A 12,500-nucleotide genomic window follows, 5' to 3' on the forward strand; every position below is an offset into this window, starting at 1 on the left:
AGTGTGTATGTGGGGAGTATGTGGGGTGCGTGAGTGTAAGCGACATGAATAACACATGCATTTATGCGTTACAATTCAAACTAAAACAAAGGATGAGTCATTATGTTCTCGTGACTGGGGGTAACATGTATCATCATTTGATTCATCTGAGGAAAGCTGAAAACAACAGTACTTGAAAGAGTCGCTGTTAGGGCTACATATAAAATGCATTAATAACAGGCCACCACACAGAGACAAATGAATGTATGTGATTTACATTACACTGTGAATCACATCATGAATTAAACATTACATCTCCCTTAAATGTTGTGTCTTGACGTAGCATTAAATGCTACCCTCCCTGCCGATCTGTTTCTTCGACAAGGCAACTATGTAGTATTGTTGATTACCAAAGCAATAAATGAGAGTACAATTCCGTAAAGGATTATATAACAGAATATACTGTATAAATGATAAATGTTGTAAAATGAAAAACATAAGAGGGAGTATCAGCCACTGAACCAGCCATATGTAACAGAAAGAACTACACTAGGATCTCTCAAAAATAATACATTTAAAATGAAACTAAACCGTACAAAACAAAACATGTCAGTGTCTTAACTCAAAAGTAGAGTCATTTCATCTTGTGCCATTTTGATATCTTGATTCAATATTTGTCTTTGTTATACACAAATTCTCCAGTATGTTTTTCTCTCTTCAACTAGTCAGTATTTCGGATGATTGATGATAAACATGATGTGACAGCCAGCGTTGAAAGCTGAGAGACTGAAAGAAAACAACATCAGGATATCAGGCAAGGAATGAAAAACGTTCTAGAGCAGAAACTGGGGATGCCACTTACACAACACTGACAAAGCTGGGTCTAGGTGCCAAGGTGTTAGGTTTAGGATTTGAGAAAAACTTGAAATCTTGTCTGGAACCATGGCAGAACATTCTATATAAAACCAGAAGACTAGAGGATGTATCCTAATATATTCAGTAGGTAACCAGCCTTACATAGATAATATTCCAGCATCTAGTTTGCATATTGAAACGGGTGTTTCTGAGCAACTGTCACCGATGACCACCCCACTGGCCCGTTCTCATCCAACAATCACCCAACAGAGAAAACAACTAACTGTCTGTGAAATCCTAGTGGCTAAACCAATCAGAGGCCAGTATGGCTGATGTAAGGCATGTCAACGGAGAGGTGACACCTGTGAAAGGCTGATTTAATAACAGAAGAGATGAAACAGTACACACAGATCTGTTCAAACCGCAGAGAGAGAGCAGTGTTAAAGAACGTGACTCCTGCAGTCCCAGACCTTCTCTCTCCCTCTCACTCGAGTGTGTGTGTGTGTGTGTGTGTGTCTGTGTGGCTAAGGAGCCAGACTATAAAAAGCTGATCTTAATGGTTATGTGTAGAGTAGAGTCAAAGGGCCGGTATATATCAATAGCAGTATAGCAGCACAACATAGAAGACATGCTTTCTTTCTCTCTGCCTCTCTCACTCTCTGTCTTTCCGTGGCTGTGTTGCATCACTGCATGTATCACACATGGAATTTGAAGGAGGCCTTGGCAACCAAGCATGAAAAAGCCAGTGCTGGACACCACTTAGAAAAACTTGGCAAGAGAGCTCATTTCATCCACGTTCATTTGATATTACCTTCATATTACATGATCTTCTCTGCTGCTAACTGTCTATTAATGAAGAGGAGAAGAGTATGTGTCCTCCTATTAGATAATACAGGACTTACCCAGGTCTCAGACATTATCGTGCTTCTCCTCTCTCCTCCTGCCACTTTTAATACTGCTGATGGAACTCTAATCACAGTCTAATAAAGGCTGTTCATTATCTACACCAGGAAGCTTCGCTGTAACACTTAAACACACCGATGACAATTTAATTCTGGACATTTAGGGATCAGCTGTAAATTTAAATTGTCCACATTAAGTGTTACTAAAGCTTAAGAGGATATAATGATGGGCTGTCGGTATCAACAAATATGATACGATTGATCAAATAGATAAATATAATCCAAATAAAATGGTTTTAAAAGTTTGAGAAAGTCTCTTTGTATTGATGTTACAGTAGTGAAATGTTTGTTTGTTGTTTAAGTTGCCATTGTTTGCTGGCTGCAGTAGCTGTCCTAGCCAGCAGATGGAGCCGTGCATACTGACAGCCCAGGGAGGGGGTTTGTGAAGGGGAGGCAGGCTTGACTCCTCATCACAAACATGGTTTTAAACCCTTAAACCCCTATGATCACAGCATACCAGACCACCGCATAGCAAGGAATATAAGACATTCCTCATCTCTGGAGATTGTATTTATACTGTATACCCCTAAATATCTGTATTTATACTGTATACCCCTAAATATCTGTATTTATACTGTATACCCCTAAATATCTGTATTTATACTGTATACCCCTAAATATCTGTATCTCAAATGGAAAACATTAATTATATTCTTGACAAAAAAATATACTTTTCACATTTCACACAAATCTTTCCTTTCCAGTTGATCCTTTTGAGATGTAAAAAGCATGAAGACTCCAATAGATATATATTTAACTTGTTTTGTGAGACGAGATTGAATTAAGAGCACCAGGAGAAAAGGAACGCTGGCTGCTGCCCCCCCCTTCTCTTCCCCTCCCCTCCCTGATCATCTTCTCTTTTCTCTCTCATCTTAATTTCACTGGGGAATCATTTGACAGATATTGCCCTTGAAGAGGCAGCCTACGCCTCTCCTCTCCTCTGCAAGCAATGAGGGGGCCACTAAAAGAGGAAACACACAGAGGGGGGAGGAAGGGGAGAAGGGAAACAAAGGGAGGGAGGGAGGGAGGGAGGGAGGGAGGGAGGGAGGAAGGAAGGAAGGAAGGGAAGGAAGGGAAGGAAGGAAGGAAGGAAGGGAGGGAGGGAGGGAGGGAGGGAGGGAGGGAGGGAGGGAGGGAGGGAGGGAGGAGGGAGGGAGGGAGGGAGGGAGGGGTAAAAGTTATTAAGTGGATGTGAAATGCTGTGCAGCCAGAAAGGTTAGGTCTGGAATAGGAAATTAAAACTTGCATCGCTTTTGGCTTTAAATAGATTTGGTTTCATTACGGGCGCCAGGGCCGGTTAGAGTCAAATCCCTGAAGCACTGGAGAGAGGGAGTCAGGGAGAGAGAGAGAGATGAAAGGAGGAATTGGAGAGAGAGGAGAGGAGGAGAGAGACATGGGGAGAGGGAGCTAGAGTGTGAGAGGGTAACATGGGAGAGGGAGAGGGGGGGGTAGACACCTACTCTCAGGCGACACCAAAGGGAAGGAGATAGAGAAGGATTAGAAGGAGAGAGAGGAGAGAGAAAGGGATTTGTTCATAGAATATTGCCATTACATGTCAAAAGCGTTTATGTTATGGTGAAATATCATTGTGGACACACTTCCAGCTCAATGAGGAGGAAGAGGAGAATTCAATAAAACAACATTATCATGCAGAACCCAACCATGTATAAAACATAAGCTACATATCACAGAACAACACAGGTGTAATAAACTAAAACAAAGCATCACAACCGTTCTGAATTCCCATGTCTGCCCACTTCACCTTCCCATGACCATCAGGCCTCCAGACCCCAATCATCTCAGCGCCTACACAGGCAATAGCAAACCTCACTGAGGCTTCATCAACAATCTGTCCACATCCAGAGAGGTCACTTCTATTGACCCCCAGAGCTGTGTGTTGTATTTTAGCCTGGAGGCTCCAAGAACTGATTTGATCTGCTCTGCTCTGGCCTGGTGTGGGGATAGACAGATACAGAGGAGCAGAGGAGGTGCAGAGTCCTGGTGTGGGGATAGACAGATACAGAGGAGCAGAGGAGGTGCAGAGTCCTGGTGTGGGGATAGACAGATACAGAGGAGCAGAGGAGGTGCAGAGTCCTGGTGTGGGGATAGACAGATACAGAGGAGCAGAGGAGGTGCAGAGTCCTGGTGTGGGGATAGACAGATACAGAGGAGCAGAGGAGGTGCAGAGTCCTGGTGTGGGGATAGACAGATACAGATGAGCAGAGGAGGTGCAGAGGCCTGGTGTGGGGATAGACAGATACAGAGGAGCAGAGGAGGTGCAGAGGCCTGGTGTGGGGATAGACAGATACAGAGGAGCAGAGGAGGTGCAGAGGCCTGGTGTGGGGATAGACAGATACAGAGGAGCAGAGGAGGTGCAGAGTCCTGGTGTGGGGATAGACAGATACAGAGGAGCAGAGGAGGTGCAGAGGCCTGGTGTGGGGATAGACAGATACAGAGGAGCAGAGGAGGTGCAGAGGCCTGGTGTGGGGATAGACAGATACAGAGGAGCAGAGGAGGTGCAGAGGCCTGGTGTGGGGATAGACAGATACAGATGAGCAGAGGCGGTGCAGAGGCCTGGTGTGGGGATAGACAGATACAGAGGAGCAGAGGAGGTGCAGAGGCCTGGTGTGGGGATAGACAGATACAGAGGAGCAGAGGAGGTGCAGAGGCCTGGTGTGGGGATAGACAGATACAGAGGAGCAGAGGAGGTGCAGAGTCCTGGTGTGGGGATAGACAGATACAGAGGAGCAGAGGTGTGCAGAGGCCTGGTGTGGGGATAGACAGATACAGAGGACAGAGGAGGTGCAGAGGCCTGGTGTGGGGATAGACAGATACAGAGGAGCAGAGGAGGTGCAGAGTCCTGGTGTGGGGATAGACAGATACAGAGGAGCAGAGGAGGTGCAGAGTCCTGGTGTGGGGATAGACAGATACAGAGGAGCAGAGGAGGTGCAGAGTCCTGGTGTGGGGATAGACAGATACAGAGGAGCAGAGGAGGTGCAGAGGCCTGGTGTGGGGATAGACAGATACAGAGGAGCAGAGGAGGTGCAGAGGCCTGGTGTGGAGATAGACAGATACAGATGAGCAGAGGAGGTGCAGAGGCCTGGTGTGGGGATAGACAGATACAGAGGAGCAGAGGAGGTGCAGAGTCCTGGTGTGGGGATAGACAGATACAGAGGAGCAGAGGAGGTGCAGAGGCCTGGTGTGGGGATAGACAGATACAGAGGAGCAGAGGAGGGCAGAGTCCTGGTGTGGGGATAGACAGATACAGAGGAGCAGAGGAGGTGCAGAGGCCTGGTGTGGGGATAGACAGATACAGAGGAGCAGAGGAGGTGCAGAGGCCTGGTGGGGATAGACAGATACAGAGGAGCAGAGGAGGTGCAGAGTCCTGGTGTGGGGATAGACAGATACAGAGGAGCAGAGAAGGTGCAGAGGCCTGGTGTGGGGATAGACAGATACAGAGGAGCAGAGGAGGTGCAGAGTCCTGGTGTGGGGATAGACAGATACAGAGGAGCAGAGGAGGTGCAGAGTCCTGGTGTGGGGATAGACAGATACAGAGGAGCAGAGAAGGTGCAGAGGAGATGGGGCCCTCGAGTCAACCGAGTTTAGACCAGAAGCAGAAAAAAAGAGGAGAAAAAAGAAGAGAAGAGAGAAAAAGAACTTCAAATAAAGAAGAGGGAACTACATCAGTCCTCCCTGCCAGCCTTCCAACCTTTCTCCTTCTCTCAATATTCCAGATTATGAAAATGAGCGGGACCAATGACCCCACAGCTTTCATTGCATATTCAGCAGGAACCACAGAAACACATGCAGGATACTAATACATAAAGAAGGGGGAACAATAAAGGCTCAAAAACAGAGATAGAGAGGCACAGACAGAGAGGGAGAGAGGGAGGAGAGAGAGAGGTGAGGGGGAGAGACAGAGGGGAGAGAGGGAGGAGAGGGGAAGAGACAGAGGGGGAGAGAGGGAGGAGAGGGGGAGAGACAGAGGGGAGAGGAGAGAGAGACAGAGGGGGGGAGAGAGGGAGGGGAGGGGGAGAGACAGAGGGGAGAGAGGGAGGAGAGGGAGAGAGACAGAGGGGGAGAGAGGGAGGAGAGGGAGAGAGACAGAGAGGGAGGAGAGAGGGGGAGAGAGGGAGGAGAGGGGGAGAGACAGAGGGGAGAGAGGGAGGAGAGAGAGATGAGAGGGGAGAGACAGAGGGGAGAGAGGGAGGAGAGGGGGAGAGATAGAGAGGGAGAGAGGGAGGAGAGAGGGAGGAGAGGGGAGAGATAGAGGGGAGAGAGGGAGGAGAGGGGGAGAGATAGAGAGGAGAGAGGGAGGAGAGATGCAAGGGGGAGAGATAGAGAGGGAGAGAGGGAGGAGAGGGGCACAGACAGAGAGGGGGAGAGACAGAGGGGGAGAGAGGGAGGAGAGGGGCACAGACAGAGAGGGGAGAGAGGAGGAGAGAGGGAGGAGAGGGGGAGAGACAGAGGGGGAGAGAGGGAGGAGAGGGGAAGAGATAGAGATGGAGAGAGGGAGGAGAGGGGGAGAGACAGAGGGGGAGAGGGAGAGAGACAGAGGGGGAGAGAGGGAGGAGAGGGGGAGAGACAGAGGGGGAGAGGGAGAGAGACAGAGGGGGAGAGAGGGAGGAGAGGGAGAGAGACAGAGAGGGAGGAGAGGGGGAGAGAGAGAGGGGGAGAGAGGGAGGAGAGGGGGAGAGACAGAGGGGGAGAGAGGGAGGAGAGAGAGATGTGAGGGGGAGAGACAGAGGGGAGAGAGGGAGGAGAGGGGGAGAGATAGAGAGGGAGAGAGGGAGGAGAGAGGGAGGAGAGGGGGAGAGATAGAGGGGAGAGAGGGAGGAGAGGGGGAGAGATAGAGAGGGAGAGAGGGAGGAGAGATCTGAGGGGGAGAGATAGAGAGGGAGAGAGGGAGGAGAGGGGCACAGACAGAGAGGGAGAGAGGGAGGAGAGGGGAGAGACAGAGGGGAGAGGGAGGAGAGGGGCACAGACAGAGAGGGAGAGAGGGAGGAGAGAGGGAGGGAGGGGGAGAGATAGAGGGGAGAGAGGGAGGAGAGATAGAGAGGGAGGAGAGAGAGAGGTGAGGGGGAGAGACAGAGGGGAGAGAGGGAGAGAGAGGGAAGAGATAGAGATGGAGAGAGGGAGGAGAGGGGGAGAGACAGAGGGGGAGAGGGAGAGAGACAGAGGGGGAGAGAGGGAGGAGAGGGGGAGAGACAGAGGGGAGAGGGAGAGAGACAGAGGGGAGAGAGAGGAGGAGAGGAGAGAGACAGAGAGGGAGGAGAGGGAGAGAGACAGAGAGGGAGAGATGAGAGGGGAGAGATAGAGGGGAGAGGGGAGAGATAGAGAGGGAGAGAGGAGGAGAGAGGGAGGAGAGGGGAGAGATAGAGGGAGAGAGGGAGGAGAGGGGAGAGATAGAGAGGGAGAGAGGAGGAGAGATGCGGGGGAGAGATAGAGAGGGAGAGAGGGAGGAGAGGGGCACAGACAGAGAGGGAGAGAGGGAGGAGAGGGGGAGAGACAGAGGGGGAGAGAGGGAGGAGAGGGGCACAGACAGAGAGGGGAGAGAGGGAGGAGAGAGGGAGGAGAGGGGGAGAGATAGAGGGAGAGAGAGGAGGAGAGATAGAGAGGGAGAGAGGGGGGAGAGGGGGAGAGAGGGAGGAGAGGGGAGAGACAGAGGGGGAGAGAGGGAGGAGAGTGGCACAGGCAGAGAGGGAGAGAGGGAGGAGAGAGGGAGGAGAGGGGGAGAGACAGAGGGGGAGAGAGGGAGGAGAGGGGGAGAGATAGAGAGGGAGAGAGGGAGGAGAGGGGGAGAGAGAGGGAGAGGGGGAGGCGAGGGGGAGAAACAGGGGGAGAGAGGGAGGAGAGGGGGAGAGACAGAGGGGGAGAGAGGGGAGAGACAGAGGGGGAGAGAGGGAGGAGAGGGGGAGAGACAAAGGGGAGAGAGGGAGAGGAGGGGGGAGACAGAGGGGGAGAGAGGGAGGCGAGGGGGAGAGACAGTGGGGGAGAGAGGGCGGAGAGGGGAGAGACAGAGGGGGAGAGAGGGAAGGGAGGGGGAGAGGACGGGGAGAGAGGGAGGAGAGGGGGAGAGACAGAGGGGGAGAGAGGGATGAGAGGGGGAGAGACAGAGGGGGAGAGAGGGAAGGGAGGGGGAGACAGAGGGGAGAGAGAGAGGAGAGAGGGAGGAGAGGGAGAGAGACAGAGCGGGAGAGAGAGGGAGCCGAGGGGGGAGAGACAGAGGGGGGAGAGGGAGGAGAGGGGAGAGACAGAGGGGTAGAGAGGGAGGCAAGGGGGAGAGACAGAGGGGGAGAGAGAGGAGAGGGGGAGAGAGAGGGGGAGAGAGGGAGGCGAGGGGGAGAGACAGAGGGGAGAGAGAGAGGAGAGAAGAAGGAGGAGGAGAGAGAGACAGAGGGGGAGAGAGGGAAAGAGAGGGAAGAGAGCGAGAGAGACAGGGGGGAAAGAGGGAAGAGAGAGGAAAAGATGGTGGGAGAGACAGGGGAGAGAGAGGGAGGAGAGAGGGAGGAGAGGGGGAGGAAAGAAGGAGGGGGGAGAGAGACAGAGGGGGAGAGAAGGAAAGAGAAGGACAAGAGAAGGCGAGAGAGGGGGAGAGAGGGAAAAAGAGGGAAGAGAGAGAGAGAGACAGAGGGAGGAGAGGTAAGGAGAGAGGGAGAGAGAGGGAGGAGAGGGAGAGAAGGAGGAAAGAGGGAGAGACAGAGGGGGTGAGAGGGAGGAGAGGGAAAGAGAAGGAAGAGAGAGGGAGAGACAGAAGGAGAGACTAAGGGAAGAGAAAGGGAGGAGAGAGGGAGAGAGAGGGAGAGACAGAGGGGGAGAGAGGGAGGAGAGAGTGAGAGACAGAGGGGTTGAGAGGGAGAGAGAAAGAGAGGGAGGAGAGGGAGAGACAGAGGGAGAGAGAGAGAGGAGAGAGTGGGGAAGAAGGAGGAGAGAGAGACAGAGGGGGAGAGAGGGAAAGAGAGGGACGAGAGAGGAAAAGATGGTGGGAGAGACAGGAGGAGAGAGAGGGAGGAGAGAGGGAGGAAAGAAGGAGGAGGGAGAGAGAGACAGAGGGGGAGAGAAGGAAAGAGAGGGACAAGAGAAGGTGAGAGAGGGGAGAGAGGGAGAGACAGAGGGGGAGAGAGGAGGAGAGAGTGAGAGACAGAGGGGTTGAGAGGGAGAGAGAGAAAGAGGGAGGAGAGGGAGAGACAGGAGGAGAGAGAGGGAGGAGAGAGGGAGGAAAGAAGGAGGAGGGAGAGAGAGACAGAGGGGGAGAGAAGGAAAGAGAGGGACAAGAGAAGGTGAGAGAGGGGGAGAGAGGGAAAGAGAGGGACGAGAGAGGGAGAGACAGAGGGAGGAGAGGTAAGGAGAGAGGGAGAGAGAGGGAGAGACAGAGGGAGGAGAGGTAAGGAGAGAGGGAGGAGAGAGGGAGAGAAGGAGGAAAGAGGGAGAGACAGAGGGGGAGAGAGGGAGGAGAGGGAAAGATAAGAAAGAGGGAGAGACAGAAGGAGAGACAAAGGGAAGAGAAAGGGAGGAGAGAGGGAGAGAGAGGGAGAGACAGAGGGGGAGAGAGGGAGGAGAGAGTGAGAGACAGAGGGAGAGATTAGAGGGGTGAGAGGAGGGGAGAGAGGATGGGATACACAGAGAGGGAGAAGAGAGAGAGGGCGATGAGCAGTGGATGGAGGGAGAGACAGAGGGGGAGAGAGGGAGGAGAGAGTGAGAGACAGAGGGGGAGAGAGGGAGGAGAGGGAGAGACAGAGGGAGAGATAGAGGGGTGAGAGGAGGGGAGAGAGGATGGGATACACAGAGAGGGAGAAGAGAGAGAGGGCGATGAGCAGTGGATGGAGGGAGAGACAGAGGGACAGAGAGAGGAAAGGAAAGGAGCCTCACTGTCTGAATACTGGGGGAGGAGAGAGTGAAAGAGGGAGTGATGGAGGGAGTCCTTAAAGAAGGAAAGAATGGTAGCAAGGCACCAGCCTCACACTAGAACAAAGTCTACGTCACCTTGCATAACAACAGGATTGATTCAATGAAATAATGGGAAAAAGACAAGTAAATAACCTAATAACGGCTAAATGAAAAATAGCTGACAATAGCTAGTGCATTTACAAACCTAGTCACATTCATAAGCCTTTATGGATTGTCACATAGCTATATCCTCACTATATCCCCTGAGCATGTGTGATGTGGTGTGTGAGTGATGAGTGAGAGGCCTCTCTCTCTCTCAATTCAATTCAATTCAATTCAAGGGCTTTATTGGCATGGGAAACATGTGTTAACATTGCCAAAGCAAGTGAGGTAGACAACATACAAAGTGAATATATAAAGTGAAAAACAACAAAAATTAACAGTAAACATTACACATACAACAGTTTCAAAACAGTAAAGACATTACAAATGTCATATATATATATATATATATATACATATATATACATATATATATATATATATATACATATATATACACGCACATACACACACACACACATATATATATATATATATATATATATATATATATATATATACATATACATACATACACAATGTACAAATAATTAAAGGACACAAGATAAAATAAATAAGCATAAATATGGGTTGTATTTACAATGGTGTTTGTTCTTCACTGGTTGCCCTTTTCTCGTGGCAACAGGTCACAAATCTTGCTGCTGTGATGGCACACTGTGGAATTTCACCCAGTAGGTATGGGAGTTTTTCAAAATTGGATATGTTTTCGAATTCTTTGTGGATCTGTGTGATCTGGGGAAATATGTCTCTCTAATATGGTCATACATTGGGCAGGAGGTTAGGAAGTGCAGCTCAGTTTCCACCTCATTTTGTGGGCAGTGAGCACATAGCCTGTCTTCTCTTGAGAGCCATGTCTGCCTACGGCGGCCTTTCTCAATAGCAAGGCTATGCTCACTGAGTCTGTACATAGTCAAAGCTTTCCTTAATTTTGGGTCAGTCACAGTGGTCAGGTATTCTGCCGCTGTGTACTCTGTGTAGGGCCAAATAGCATTTCTCTCTCTATCTCTCTGTCTGTCACTCCCTCCCCCTGTCTGTCTGTCTGTCTGTCTTTCTCTCTCTCCCAGACCTGCTGTAACAGGCTCGGCATCGTGGTGCGAAGCGGCGTTCAAGCTTAACCTAGCTTAGCTCCAGCGTAGCCGCCTCATTGGCAAACATGAGCCGTGCAGCTAGCTCTGTGACACATGAAAAGACCAGACATTGGAGATGCCCCCCCCCCCCCCCACAGCCAGACATACACACTCACACCAGCACCATGGCTCCATTAGGAGGGGGAGAAATGCCATGTAGCACAGAGGTGAGCTGACAGCTGAGGGGAGGACAGCAGCTCAGAGAGAAAGAAAGAGGGAGTGAGGGAGAAAGAGAGGGGGGTAGAGAAGAGAGAGAGGTAGGGTAGATCTGACAGAGAAGAGAGAGAGAGGTAGGGTAGAACTGACAGAGAAGAGAGAGAGGTAGGGTAGAACTGACAGAGAAGAGAGAGAGGTAGGGTAGAACTGACAGAGAAGAGAGAGAGGTATGGTAGAACTGACAGAGAAGAGAGAGGAAGGGTAGAACTGACAGAGAAGAGAGAGGGGGGGGGTAGAACTGTCAGAGAAGAGAGAGAGGTAGGGTAGAACTGTCAGAGAAGAGAGAGCCAGAGAGCAGTTAGGAGCTATCCCCATGAACATTTGGTCATTGTGAGGACGGTTGAGATGTACTACTGTATATTTATACCCTAGCAGAATACAGTACATGCCTGAGTGACACGAGCAGATCATTCTACCGACACAGACTAAGTGTTTGACCACCATTCTGTCCCAGACAGGTGATCTACTGGGCTCGAGAGAATACCAGTATGACTGGAATATCAAAATATCAAGACAACACAGTAGCTCAAGGAAGGCTTTCAAATGTTACTGTTAAAGTACACTAGGCCTACACCGCTCATGTCCACTCATCTACTGTAGAACAACTCTTATTGTCCCCCACAGTGAAATCTGGGAGGGGACTGTGGATCTGTCTCCGTTTGTTTGTGCTTTAGTCACGTGCGATATCTCAGATAGCACTGGGGCAATGTTGACAAACCTTAGCTGAATGATGTGTCTTGCTATAAAGATCCAGCATTTACAAAATGACACTGATTGGTCCAAAGCAAGGGGAGGCACTGCACCATTCATGGGGGACGACATGTTTACTGATACCTTGTTTTCCAATCTTTACCCACAAAGCCCTGGTTTGAATCTGAATTTCAGAGTCGCCCTCAAACTGGGTTTGGCTCGTTTGGCCTGTACAGCTGCCTCATCAACTACAGATTTAAAGACTTGGCCACTCTCACTAACACTCAGTTTAACACTCACTCTGACCATGAGTTAGACCCAGTGACTGTTAAACTGTGGGACAAACAGAGCTAAAACATTTTCTTGTCACTAGTGTGACCACAGTCCAACATGTAATCAACCTCCCATCCAAAACTGGTCTCACTGTGCTCGAGACTGGAGTCACACACAAAGATAAAAATACAACACTATAAAGACTAACACTGAATCTCAGTCAAATTGGTTGCTGCGATTTCTGAAAAGAATGTGTGGTTTAGCTTCATGCACTTAACCAGAGCACTTTTTAAGGACTTTCAGCAGGGAGTGAGTGTGCAATATCCAGGGCCGGTGATTGACTGTCTGGCTGGGATTCAAGCCTAGTTTCGTGGGAGAGGAGAGCAGA

At 50.4% G+C, this 12,500-nt stretch overlaps 1 protein-coding gene and 1 long non-coding RNA gene across 13 annotated transcripts in view; one reads left to right on the forward strand and one right to left on the reverse strand.

Annotated features, from left to right (window-relative positions):
- Positions 1-12,500, reverse strand: part of LOC118362155 (AT-rich interactive domain-containing protein 1B-like) — a 329,171-nt gene that overhangs the window by 127,877 nt on the left and 188,794 nt on the right.
- On the forward strand, positions 4,055-5,382 carry LOC127913612 (uncharacterized). Of its 12 annotated transcripts, none has more exons than XR_008086173.1 (3): positions 4,055-4,120; positions 4,743-4,790; positions 5,220-5,382. It is a non-coding gene; the product is annotated as an uncharacterized LOC127913612 (long non-coding RNA). The 12 variants fall into 12 exon arrangements; XR_008086176.1 differs by having other exon boundaries at positions 4,743-4,838; positions 5,316-5,345; XR_008086175.1 differs by lacking the exon at positions 5,220-5,382 and adding an exon at positions 5,172-5,201 and having other exon boundaries at positions 4,743-4,838.

The sequence above is a fragment of the Oncorhynchus keta genome, chromosome 29 (assembly GCF_023373465.1).
Source record: "Oncorhynchus keta strain PuntledgeMale-10-30-2019 chromosome 29, Oket_V2, whole genome shotgun sequence".
Classification (NCBI taxonomy): domain Eukaryota; kingdom Metazoa; phylum Chordata; class Actinopteri; order Salmoniformes; family Salmonidae; genus Oncorhynchus; species Oncorhynchus keta.